Source organism: Paramisgurnus dabryanus, chromosome 6 (genome assembly GCF_030506205.2).
Source record: "Paramisgurnus dabryanus chromosome 6, PD_genome_1.1, whole genome shotgun sequence".
NCBI lineage: Eukaryota > Metazoa > Chordata > Actinopteri > Cypriniformes > Cobitidae > Paramisgurnus > Paramisgurnus dabryanus.
The window spans coordinates 49,159,919-49,174,324 of record NC_133342.1 but is presented as its reverse complement, the minus strand read 5'-3'; the positions used below and the strand labels follow the sequence as shown (position 1 = coordinate 49,174,324).

Sequence of the window (14,406 nt, the reverse complement as noted above, 5' to 3'; positions counted from 1 at the left end):
TGTAGCATCTTCAGACACTTAAAGGGACACTCCACTTATTTTGAAAATATTCTCATTTTCCAGCTCCCCTAGAGTTAAACATTTGATTCTTACTGGTTTGGAATCCATTCAGCTGATCTCTGGGTCTGGCGCTACCACTTTTAGCATAGCTTAGCACAATCCATTGAATCTAATTAGACCATTAGCATCGCGCCTAAAAAATAACTAAAGAGTTTCGATATGTTTCCTATTTAATACTTGACTCTTCTGTAGTTACATTGTGTACTAAGACCGATGGAAAATTAAAAGTTGTGATTTTCTAGGCAGATATGGCTAGGAACTATACTCTCATTTTGGCGTAATAATCAAGGACTTTGCTGGTATAAAAAGACTGCAGGAGGCTCAATGATATTAAGCAGCATCTGAAAATAGTCCCCTTAGTATCTTTCAATAGCAGGGGACTATGTAATTTCAGAAACTACGTAATATCATAGTGCCTCAGTCTGGCAGCCATGTTACGGCAGCAAAGTCCAAAAATTGCCTTCTCAGCTACCGTAATTTCGCCATTGGAACAATGTTTTTACAACGCATCACTGTTTCTGTTTAAAAAAGTTGTGTAACGTTTTGTCGTAGCTGAACGCAGCCCTGGGATGCTCATTTTGAATTTGTTCATGACCAACACTCGATCATCAACTGAGATTGGAATTAGGGCTGGGATGATTAATTGTGCAAATGCACATTCTCAATGAATACATTTTAATGAACAACAGTGAAATGCAGCCACATCCAAAAGCCAAAGGACGCTCTTCTTTGATGGGAGAAACAGAGCCTTTCAACTGAACCAATTGCTGCGGAAATTGTTTCGAAGCGTAAAAAAAACCTAAAAATAATAGACCAAGACGTCGCTGTTTATGTACCGCCATCACTGCTGATGCTTCTTTAACAATGTACACAACAAGCTGCTGCTGCTGCTTCTTCTTTGACATTTGCCTTGATACTGTAACATGCCCATGGACACTGCTTACTTGTGACCTGCATGTGTAATTGCACATCAATGCAAACAACCATGCAGAAGCACAAATGAAAACTGAAGCGTAGATTACAGCGTTGAGGCTATGGTGTAGGTCTGATGCATAACTATAAATCAACCTTAAAGATTAGGGCTGCAGAAGAAATTATTATTTTATAATCTGATTTAAAAGGGTGTGATTTTTCTTTAAAAAAGTGATCTCACACATAGTAACAAGCATTCAAGTTATTTCTTTCTGAACACATTCTTTTGATGCAAAGCTGAACCAATAGTAGAGCTGGGCAGTATGCAGAGTTTTGGTAATATATTAGTATTTTTCCCAGCGGCTTACAGGATGAGACAATACCATCTATATCGGTATGGTCTCCTGATATGGTTCGATAAGCTCTGCCAGAAATTAACTCCAAGGTTGCATGTTGTGCAGGAGTATATTTTTAAACATTGAGGAAAACCCTATCTTTGAATTTTATTTTCATTATACATTGTTTTAATAAGGCTTTGACTTGCATATAAACATTTTTTCCAACATACCAAATTATGAATCTTGATCAATATCACACAGTCCTAACCAATGGTGGGCATTTTTAACACTGCATGAATAAGCCAGAATGACTATATGTTGACATGCACCTATTTTCAGCAATCTGACTAAATTCAATCTAAAAGTAGTGTGTGTGTACTGTATGTACCCTAATTATTGCAATCTGATTCAAATATTCCAGAGCTTTGTGTGATAGATAGATTTATGCAGTGCAGATAGTTTGGTGGTTTATTAACTAAATTCTGAAGATTACATTTCTAAATTATTATTAATATTGAACATTAAACTAGTGATGTTTCTTTACATTTTCTATACACAGAGCTCAAATTTATTGCATTTTCCTGTTCTCTTATGATTGACAGGATATATCGTCCATGACTATAAGCTGTTTTTAAACCAATTTTCTGTTTTCTGCCAATAGTGCTAAAAATTGATACCTATTATTGGCCGATATGTTGGTGCATTTTTAGTAAAAACAACAAGAATGTTGAATTCTAGCTAGGCCAGTAGATGATGCTATGTGCCTGCACAAATACGCATTCTTCAACTGAATGATAAATACAGCATCGCTTACCAGTTTCACACTGCACAGATGAATTCGTGATACATCCATGATGTCATTTGAGACATATCATTTTAAAATATTCATGCATTGAAATTAGAGATTGAAAAATGAGATGAGCCTTTGCTTGCTTCGTCACTTAAGTTTTTCTTCTCGTGCACTGGCTGGTTAAGCCAAACATCCAATCAGAATTATCCAACTCCTAAACCAGCTGTACTGCCAACATTCTTAATCAAAGTCTACTACAAAGTCTACTACTACACGTAGCCATCTCATCCCAAGATCTTTTTGTGTGAAGTGCACGCATCCATCGCACTCATTTTTTTCAAAACTCGCCTGTTTGTACTTAATAAACCAATAAAAACATTTGGCGCGAGTTTACGGCGCTTGGGTTTATGGGCTTACAAATTTAGAGCCAGAGCAGAAGACAGGATGAAGCGTGCAAAGAAAAGTTGGGTGTGGGACCATTTCACACAAAAAAATGACACAGATGTAAGTTGCAACTTGTGTGATACAATGCCTAAATACAGTAGTAGCACATCATGTGCAAACATAACTTGTTTTATTAGTGTCAATATTTTATTATATTTCAACTTTATTCACATTGCATCAAGCAAAAATTTAATTAAATGCAAGTAGAAGAAAATTGCTTATCATTTAACCCTTAGAAACCTAATCAATCATCGACGATTGAAACGGCACCTCTGATTCATATTTAGATAAGTTAAAAAGTCCAACTTCAGGGCTCCAGACTAACTTCTTTCACTAGGAGCACAGTGGCCCCCAACTGAAAATTTTAAGGGAAAACCAGAAATTTTAGGGGCGCACACCGTAAATCAACATGCTAACCAAATCTACTAATTTCCACTGTATTACTAATAAATACTTTTATAATAGATGCAGAAATTACAATGTGCTGTTTCAAATTCAGTGTCACATTTTATTCTGCACTTTTGAAGATGCAACAACAAGGTAAACAGACAGCACCATCGCTGTCATGACAGTACAAATAGTAAACAAAATACCATACATTCAGAATAAGAATAAGGCCGTGTTAAATTTCAACATCATCTCTGCCTCATCTGCGCTCTGATTTACGAATCAATAGTTTGCTTGCTCATAGCTCAGACGCACGCACATATCAGGTTGTGATGATATTTGTCTCCGTTTCCTTCCCACAGATGTTTACGCGTGCTCGATTATCTCTATAGTCCATGGGCCCAGGCCAAAATTTTCACTAATCGGTACCACCCAAGGTGGCAAATTCTAGTTTGATTTTTGTTTTAAGTCCATATCTCTAGATGATATTTCAACATGATAACCTTTTGTAAGTGGTAGCTTTGTCACAGAAATCAGCCTTCAATGGCACTAACTGTTGAGCCAAATAATTAAGTCATTTTACTTTATTTGAACAGAACATGTCATACAAAGAAAAACAAAATAATTCTACATTGTTCATGAACTTATTTGGTCATTGCAAACTGTTTCTGTTTATTCATCTTCGTCATCAGAGGTTTGTTGCAAAACAAGATAACTCCAATTTTTAACATTTTTGTCAAAACATGTTTATTATTATGTTATCATGTTATTATTTTGTTTTATGGTGCTACTTAGCTGTATTTTTTAAGTCATGAAGGTTTAAATCAAAACAAATCAACTGCAGTTGAAGTGATATTAATTGGAATGCACAACCAAAAAACGAGATTTCTGAAAAATTAAAAAACTGAGTTATCTCGTTTTGCAACGAAACTCTACATTTTCAACCAGTTTCATGACATCAGTATCCTCCTCCCTCTAATTGCTGCAGGGTTGTAGCTTGCACTTTTCTGTGCACTTAAATTTATTGGCTAGACAGGAACAGTCAGGAAGCTTGCAGGTCCGTGAACACTTGCAGGCCATAGGCTCCAGAACAGCCATTGGTGCTGGTGGTCACAGCATCCCGTCTAACATTAGCATACCTGTACAAATAAGTGGGAGATATTTCTCATCCATTTCAGTGAGGTGTCCAAATGTCTAGAAATGAACTATGCATATTTATTCTATTTTATTATTAGTTAAAGGAAAATTTAATTATTGTATCCTGTAGAAAGGAGGCATGATCAGTATCAATCATCTGTATAATTCTCCTGCATTGTAAATGGGAAGTACAATCTCTACTGCTTCAATGCTTCTCTTCTTGGTTTTGGGAATGCAAGGCAAAGCTCTGGTCTCAGCAGGATGATCAGCAGAAGGCTTTGTTTGCACAGCAATTCCATTCACTCTATGTGATGTCCCTTCACCACTGATTGTCTCCTCTAGTCTCTCTATATTGTCCCATGCCAATGTTGTGAACAGACCAGGCTTGATGTTTCGTGGTAGTGGGATGGCACTTAGTTGGATAATATACAATTTTCATATACAGTACATACTACATACATATTTTTTCAAATTGCTAGGTCATGGATTGTCCCACCCTCATGGTTCTGATATCACCAGATTACAGACAGTCTTGTCTATCCATATCTGAAATTATATCCCCCCACACCAATATCTTTTGAGATAAGATTTACAAATATAACAATTTAAAAGATACTTTCATTAATATGAAGCTTAATATAAAACTTATACAACCAATATCATGTCAAATGATGGCAGATCTGGACACCCCTGACTGTCCTGAAAAAATTAACATACAGCATGTATGGCTACCTCTTACATTAGACCTGCTGTGCAGATACTGTAGGACTATACTGTCAAAAATAATGATTGTCCCAAAAGATTAGTAAAGCTACTCATTTAAAATGGTTATCATGTTTCAAAGTACTTATATGGACTCTACAAACAAACTGGTACCAAATATATTTTGCCACCTTAGGTGGTACCACATTCTGGCTTGGCCCATGGACTACTAGTCCCTCCCCCTCCACACACTTTAGCCACTTACAGTGGCCATTCCCTATTCTTCTCACACGCATTGGCCGCCTCACAGACAGGCATCACTCAATGAGACGCGAGTGTGTGCTCGCATCTCATGAGTGTGTGTGTGTTTGCGTGCGTGTGCGCTCGCGTCCCATTGATTAAATGTATAAAAAAAAATACGAAGGGTGGGGAAGGCAAATTTACTGGTCGCACATGTGCGACTGGATGTAAAATTCAGTCGCACACTCTCAAATTTTGGTCGCAGTCTGGTGCCCTGAACTTGTCCTGAAATAAAAGATGTTTGTAGATTGTCTGTGCACAACAGAGATGACGTTTTACAAGCTTTTTTAGAAAATAAAACCAGACGGACAATGCATTGTATAAATGACCCTAGGGCTCTAAGGGTTAAACCAATGTTTTGCACATTCCACCATATTTTAATGAAATAAAGAAAGTCCTCCTTCTGTTAACTTATATTTCTGCATATTACAGCATATAAAATACAAATATTTTCGTAAAATCCTTCATTCAAATAGTAAATAAAATACAGCAATAAAATCTCTCCTGATTGTATTACAAATTATTTACATTTAAGTCTTTAAACAGTAAAGTGAAGATTAAGTTTTGTTTTTATTAATCAACAGACATGACTTTTAACACTTAATTAGGTTTTGCTTTGAATAAAGCCTTTCTTAAGAGTGAATTTCGCTTTGTATAAATTGTATCTCAATTTTAATAAATGTTTCATCAACCAATTGCACGCATTTAATAAATAAAAAGCAAATATAGCAAGACAATACAATAACCGTGACATGGAGGCGCCGACACGGCGTGTTCGCATGGATTGCATTGTTAACTACAACGCACCGACCTCATCATAAATGAATCAAGGTCATACATTAAGCATTAAATATCTTTGCTGAATTCTTTCTAGAACAGACAAGGGCTTTCTCACGACTTGCACCAGCAGAGCATTAGCCTACATTGTCCATGTTGCCCTTAACAGAAGTTGACACTTGTCTTTTTGAAAAATAAAAATAATATTAATCATACAAAAGAGTTGTTCTGTCCGTTATTAGAAGGCACATACAGTAGTGAGTTAGACCTGCCTTGGCTGTTGCGTCTTTCACGCATTCTGAAGGTGCCTGTTTTATCGTGTTGCAGTCTATTAGGGAACATTCAATTCAATTCAATTCAAGTTTATTGTCCACAAAAAGTGGAAATTTGTCTTTGGCTCCACAGGTGGATTTCTAAAACAGATAACACAATGAAAAGACAATAAATACAACAGACAAATAACACAGTAACCCTTAGAAACAACAATAGATAACACTTTCATCTCCCACCAATATCAAAAAGATAAATATGGATATCATGGACTATTGTGAGTTCAGTAATGATATAGTACTTGGTATAAATGACTTTTTGTAAATATTTTTAGTTGCTAATGCAGCTGTGCACCTCCTTCCTGATGGTAATTTCCTAAATTCTCTGAACAGAGGATGCACTGGGTCAGACACAATGTGGTGGGCCTTAAGTCTCATATGTGTAGTATATAAGTCTGCCAATTGTCCCTGTCCTTTACCAACAATTTTACTGCCCAGCTTTACAATTCTGGATAGTTTGTTTCTGTTCTTAACCCCCAGGTTTCCAAACCAAATTCCGCATAAGATGGGCTTAGATTTGGAAATACATTACATCAACATTTCAGTGGTAACAGATTTATTATTGTTAGCACTACTTCAAACTTAAGCGGTGTCTCTTCGGAGCTGTTATTTTCTTAAAGGCAGAGTAGGCAGGTTTAAGTCTAAAAAAGTCTATAACACTTTTTTCCAAATTTGTTTAAACTGTCTTTATATTCCAATACATAAGTAAAATGTAAGTACTCTGAAAAAGAGAGTATAAAAATCGAGTGTCTGTAGACCTTTCCTGACTAATTTTCCATTTTTTAACCCCCCCCCTTCTGGGCTTCTTCTAAAGCCTCGGCCACAAAACACATGAACGAGCGACGCCGAGTGCTTTGCTGGGAGAAGCATTTACCTGAGACAAGCGGAGAGGAAGGAGCGCGGTGCATGTAGTAACATCATGTCAGATTCACGGGGGGACAACTTACGGGCGGAACTAAGTGTACTGAAGATGTTTCCGCCCAGACCGATTTTCATACCCGTCAAGTTTTGGATTTGAAAATAAGGGAAATTTTCCGGCGCCCACCGCGAACAGTCCCACCACCAACCCAAACAAGCTCCAGTATTCCTTACATTTTAAGACTGGTGAGGGCCGGATAATATTTTTTAAACCTTAGTGCTGATAATTGTGTTAAAATTAACTAAACAAACTAATTCATTAGCAAGAAAACTAGTGAAACACACAGCTCTGTGAAAACTACATTTCTTAAGTCACACTCATACTGTACATACTATACACACAAATTTGCATCTGTACAAAACCCACTGGCATTAGTTTGAAAAGCCTTATTTTAACTTCTTTTGCATTATACCTTAATGCCAAAATTATTTATAAACCAATCACGTTTCTTTGTAATGAGAACAGTCATTTAGAAAATGAAAATGCTAGATGGGGCAGTGGCCCAAACCAAAAAGGGCACTACAGGGGGTGGTACTATTAGTATGGTTTTAATAAAGTATTATAAATAAATGATGTGTTACTATATTACTAGCATCAATTTAGACAAGTGATTACAAGTGATTATAATGGGAAAATATAATAACAAGAATTAAAGTGTGACAATAGATATTCAATATGATTTACCTGCTGGCTTGATGGAGCTTTGAATTAATGTTTGCAATGTTGAACTGCCTTTAGCAGCCTCTCTTTCCGTTCTCTGTCTTTATTTTGTGAAGCCATTGGTGTTTTTGGTATTTTTTGTCTACAAAGTGTGCCAACAACAGCAAATGTAGTGTTTATGTTAACTTAGATCTGACCGGGAACATTTAATGCATTGTAACGATAATAATCTGGATATTTTGTTGCTGTTTGCTTGCTAACTTGTTAGCACTTTTAGAACACCGACAGCAAATCATTAACCAAAGAAATACATAAACAAACTTCCAAATTAGTAATTCTGCGGTTTAACAACTGATATATTATGTAATAAATCTACCTGTTAATGCAACAAACTTCAGACAGAAACTGTCGTCTTCGCTCTCCAGGCAGAGAGTGCACACAGAGATGCTGCGGAGCGGGTGGGAAAACACGAAGTGGATTAGCGGAATTAGTGGATCTTTAGCGATCTGGGATTGGGAATGTTTTTTTATTACTCCGCCCGGGCATTATTATTTTTGTAATAACGCAGGTTAAAATACGGGAGATTTACGGGAAAATACTAATACGGGAGGACGGCGGGAAAGAAGGGTAAAATACGGGACTTTCCCGGCCAAAACGGGATACTTGACAGGTATGCCGATTTTGGTGTAACTCCGGGCAGTGATTACACATGAAATAATCATCAGATGTGAGAGAGGAGTGTGGCGATTGACGATTGGGTTACGAAGAAGGAGGAGTACCTATTAAAGGGCTTTTTGAGAAGCAGGAAGCGCAAAGTTTGTTCCGTGCGTCTGCTTGGATCGATACGGAAGTAATTGGTCTGAGGGTGAGAACGAATGTTTGGACGAACAGACAGTGGTGGAAAGAAGGAGGAGTTGTCTTCACGGAAGGAGTTGGATAAATGCAAACTGCCTACGGAGATCTACACATCAGACACGGAAGAGCTAAGTGCTAAGCCTATTTACGTGCATTGTGCTTTCATGACTGTGTTGTTTGGTTGGAAGTGAATATTGGATGTTTGGAAGACACGAGAAACAAAGCTTCCTTGCATATACACTGGAAGAGGAAGAGGATCTGGTTGGTCTAATGTTTGTATTGTGTTACGAGAGGTGAAGAATGGATGTTTAAAGGGAAAGCAAGCCATCTTGGATAATTCTCTGCCCGTATGCTAGAACTAATACCAGTGCTGTCTTGTTGTCTAAAGCAATGTCTTTCTAAAAGTGGATGTACTGTCTTGTGTTATTCAAATTGAGGTGAGGACGACTGGTCTTTGATGTGCTGATGCCTTTCTATTGACGCCAGTGTAACTATAAGTGTCTTCTAAACTACTCAGTCTGTCTATACTCGTACTTCCCTGTTAAGGATAGTGTAGGAGGAAAAAAGGAGTCCCCAGCCCGTAAATCCAGTGTCATCTGTGTCTGCTTCACGCCTAGTTGCAGTGACGGTCAGGACTCGGAACCCGGGGCTGGATTACGGAACGCAGGCCTTATATCACTGAGTGTGTGGAGTGTGGGGAGTGATTTGTGGATATTTACACGAGGAAAATGCAGTGCAGTGATTTTATCAGTGTTTGCCAGTGAGTGTGCTTTAGACCGGGGGAGGAGGTCTGCCCGAGAAGAGCGGTGGGCCAGGGTCTATTGGCGCTTTTCCATTGCATAGTACCCCACGGTTTGGTTTAGTTTGGGTCGGGTCAGCTTACTTTTGGGAGCTTTTCCATTGGGTGCAGTATGTAGTACCCAATACTTTTTTTTCGTACCACCTCGATTGGGGTTCCAAGCGACCCGAGCTGATACCAAACGTGACGCAAATATTCAATTCAATTCAATTCAATTCAATTTTATTTATATAGCGCTTTTCACAATTGTTATTTGTTGCAAAGCAGCTTTACATGAGTAGATGTAGAGTAGAACACTGAGAATCAATACATAGTATAAGAAGTAGAATATACCGGCTAAGGATAAACCGTGTAAGCGAGCGTATTGATAATGTAACGTATACAGTAAAGTGCTAAGTTAAGCCAAAGTTGGCTGACTCTCCCTGGGACTAAAAAACCCCCTAGGAGAAAACCCAATGGGAAAAAATCCTAGAAGGACAAAAAACCCTAGGGAGAGATTAATATTTATATATATAGACATGGTAGGGATAAGAAGCGGGTAAGCGGATTAAACTGGTTCAGCCGGTGGTCGTTGGTCGCGCATGTGCTGGGCATCACTTTGAAGGACAGCCAGTAGATCAGTGGTGCGATGACCTTCACAGCAACAGTACCTGGGTCTGTTTGTCTCATTGTCCTCAGAGTCGAAGACGAGACAGGGAGACAAAAACAGAATTCTATTAGCGTAGGGGCCGTTCGCATGTAATGCAAGTGTCATACATTATAGTGGTTTAATTCAGCTCGGTTCCAGACAGGCTAACTATTGCGGCAAGAGTAAATTACCCATATGAGGTATGTGAGTGCTTTGTTCTAGACAAACAACTGCGGGAAAAGTACATTTACGGAAGTAAACACAGTAGATCACTGATTGGTCCCAGAGAATCATCACTACGCGTCATCGCTATAAAGTAAAGATTAGCTTTACCTCAGTGCTAGCTTGCGCTTGAGCAAACATGTTGTCATCTGTGCTCTGCTATAAGTTCCCAAATTCCATTTTAGCGACGAAAAACATCCACAGGTGGAGAATCAGGGACACCATAACAGTTTTTTTCCAAACTTGCAGTTTGTGGCAGAACATTCGTGACGAGCACATCAGCATTATATTCTTAAACGCAACTTTAATGAGGCTCAGCGGAGTGCGTCAACTACTGACGCCACGGGTGTTTGAACAGAAACTGTCATGTGAGACAGAGATAGTGATAAACGCGATGAGCAAACATCTATTTGTGGTGGCCAATTTTAATGTTGTGGCGGACTGAGAAATAAATAAATGGAATTACCAACGACGCTCTCACACAGTAGGCTGCGCAAATATAACGACACGCCTATAATCCCTCCCACTACGAACTGATATTAAACTCGATGGAAAAGCTAACCACGCTAAAGTGAGGTGAGCTGACCCGACCCAAACTAAACTAAACCGTGGGGTACTATGCAATGGAAAAGCACCATATTAGTGTTCAAACATATGTCTAGGACTGGGGGACCGACCAATGTTCCTCATAGTCTTGTGGTGGCGCTGTGAGTGCTGAAAAAAAGAGTTGGCCTCGACTATTTGTCCCTGTTCAGTACAAGGAGTACTGTTTGTTTAGAGATGGGCTGTGACGGGGGAGACGTGGGCTTGACTTGTTTATCCAGCATTGCCTATTGCAAAGAGTACCCTTTTCTGCAACTTCATGCCTAACGGCTCTACTGTTGAGTTTTTTTTCAGATACCAGTTGTCCTATGGTGATACGCTCAGCCGTCTGGAAAAGGAGTTGTATTTCACTCCCCTGTGAGCAGAAGAGCTAAAGCCCTGTATACTTACATGTACGTTGCTTTGTTCCCTCTCATCTTCACCAGCCTGTGAGCAGAGGAGCTAAAGCCCTGTATCCTTACCTGTACGCTGCTTTGCTCCCTCTCACCTCCACCCGTCTGTGAGCAGAAGAGCTAAAGCCCTGTATCCTTACCTGTACGTTACTTTGTTCCCTCCCGCCTCTACCAGCCTGTAAGCAGAAGAGCTAAATTCATGTATCCTTACCTGTACGTTGCTTTGTTCCCTCTCGCCTCCACCAACCAGTAAGCAGAAGAACTTAAACCCTGTATACTCACCTGTCAGAAGAAGTGTTAAGCCCTGTATACGCACCTGTCAGAAGAAGTGTTAAGCCCTGTATACTCCCCCGTAAGCAGAAGTGTTCAGCTCTTTGTACTCACCTGTCAGATGAAGTGTTAAGCCCTGTATACTCCCCTGTAAGCAGAAGTGTTCTACTCTGTATACTCACCTGTCAGAAGAAGTGTTAAGCCCTGTGTACGTACCTGTCAGAAGAAGTGTTAAGCCCTGTATACTACCGTAAGCAGAAGTGTTCAGCTCTGCGTACTCTCCAGTCGGAAGAAGTGTTAAGCCCTGTACAGACGGTTTCATCGGACGCACGTGATACACGTCTGGATCCGAACCTTACTTCCGGTTTCGTTTTTTTGATGGTCTGACTAGTTGCTAAACTGATGCCAAACAAATGCCTCGTCGAAAATAACACATGTTTTGGTTTCCTGGGTAATCTATGTGTTGTTTTGTTTGCTTGTTATATAAACAAACTATGTTTAAAGAACTTTGTTGTTATTTATTATTAGCGGAGTTTACCGGAAGTTACGTGCGGAGCGCAGCAGCGGCTTGTTTATGTTGTTACTGCTGAAACGGTCTATACGCACCTATCAGAAAAAGTGTTAAGCCCTGTATACGCACCTGTTAGAAGAAGTGTTAAGCCCTGTATACTCCCCCATAAGCAGAAGTGTTCAGCTCTGTGTACTCACCTGTCAGATGAAGTGTTAAGCCCTGTATACTCCCCTGTAAGCAGAAGTGTTCTACTCTGTATACTCACCTGTCAGAAGAGGTGTTAAACCCTGTATACTCACCTGTCAGAAGAAGTGTTAAGCCCTGTGTACGTACCTGTCAGAAGAAGTGTTAAGCCCTGTATACTACCCGTAAGCAGAAGTGTTCAGCTCTGCGTACTCTCCAGTCGGAAGAAGTGTTAAGCCCTGTATACGCACCTGTCAGAAGTGGTGTTAAGCCCTGTATACGCACCTGTCAGAAGAAGTGTTAAGCCCTGTATACGCACCTGTTAGAAGAAGTGTTAAGCCCTGTATACTCCCCCATAAGCAGAAGTGTTCAGCTCTGTGTACTCACCAGTCAGAAGAAGTGTTAAGCCCTGTATACTCCCCTGTAAGCAGAGATGTTCTGCTCTGTGTACTCACCTGTCAGAAGAAGTGTTAAGCCCTGTATACTCACCTGTCAGAAGAAGTGTTAAGCCCTGTGTACGCACCTGTCAGAAGAAGTGTTAAGCCCTGTGTACTCACCTGTCAGAAGAAGTGTTAAGCCCTGTATACTCACCTGTCAGAAGAAGTGTTAAGCCCTGTGTACGCACCTGTCAGAAGAAGTGTTAAGCCCTGTGTACGCACCTGTCAGAAGAAGTGTTAAGCCCTGTGTACGCACTAGGGGTGCACGATTCAGATAATTTCACGATTCAATCCGATTCCGATTTTTAGGCTCAAGATTCGATTCAAAATCGATTTTCAATTCAAAAACGATTCTTGATTTTAAAAAACGATTCACAGTATGTAAATGTAGTTTACTTCTTCCTATGTGACTGATTGTAGAAGATATACAATTTTAAAGAAAAGAAACACAACAAATTAAATGTAGTTTGATATTACTTTATGTCTTTATGCAAAAATAAAAACTGATATGAAGCAATTAGATGACCCCTTTTATCAAACTCTATTAAATACAATAATATAGTATATGAATGATAGACAGTGCAGGTCTATAGATTATAAATGTGACTGGTGTTATAATGGTTATTATGTCTATTAGATAGAGCAGAAGCAAGGAAAGTGCCTCTCTTTCTATTTCTCTCTTGCCAATTAAAAAAAAGCTAAATCCACTCATTATTTCAGATTCAAAAGTCTGCTTGCTGTCCCAGTGACAGGGGACTTTACATTACAGCTTTACGTTTTGTAAATCTTAAGTCAGCTTGAGCTTTGCTCGTTCAGTGCAATAGATTTTGGAAAAGATATGGTTTATTAATAATGTTAGAAAAGAGCCCGTTTTTATCGCCATAGAAACCGTCTGCACGCTGAAACTGCATGCGAGCTTTAGCACGGTAGCGCTCACGGTCATTCTCCGATCGACTCGGGTTTTACTCACTAATCAGACTCGGGACCCGAAGTAATTTAACTTTGACTGACCCAGACCTGACTGACCATTTCAAATACAAACCCGGAACCATACGGTCCGCGGGTGCTCCGTGAAGTTCTCTAATGGTAAAACTCTGCTCAAGTTCAGAAACATGAAGGATACAATGTGACACGAGCTTGTTCGCGTCACATCCCAATTCATTGCGAAACAGAGAGCACGTGAACGGACACCGAGCTCATCATGTCGCACACAAAATGTCATTATTAAAGAGTGTCATCATCACAGAAAAACAAAAAAGACAAAATTTGACACCAGAAATACTTGGGCACTTGTTAATATAACTAGGCACAGCACCCAATTAAAGTCAATGTGTGGGAAACACTGTGACAAGAGTGTGCAGGCGTCAGAGTGAATACGACGCAGCGTCATCTATGGGAATACTGAGATGAACTCATTTCAGGACAATAGTAAAACGGCATTACAAAAAAATGTATGAATCGATTTTTGGAAATCTATGAATCGATTCAGAATCGGCAAAGCTTCAATCGCGATTCAAATGTGAATCGATTTTTTTGCACACCCCTAGTATGCACCTGTCAGAAGAAGTGTTAAGCCCTGTATACTCCGCCGTAAGCAGAGGTGTTCAGCTCTGCATACTCACCTGTCAGAAGAAGTGTTAAGCCCTGTATTACGCACCTGTCAGAAGAAGTGTTAAGCCCTGTATACGCACCTGTCAGAAGAAGTGTTAAGCCCTGTATACTTACCTGTCAGAAGAAGTGTTAAGCCCTGT

The 14,406-nt window shown here is 39.5% G+C and overlaps 1 protein-coding gene across 1 annotated transcript in view; it reads right to left on the bottom strand.

Annotated features, from left to right (window-relative positions):
* LOC135758117 (uncharacterized) overlaps positions 1 to 14,406 on the bottom strand; it is a 29,758-nt gene that overhangs the window by 3,509 nt on the left and 11,843 nt on the right. The gene's annotated exons all lie outside the window — the stretch shown is intronic.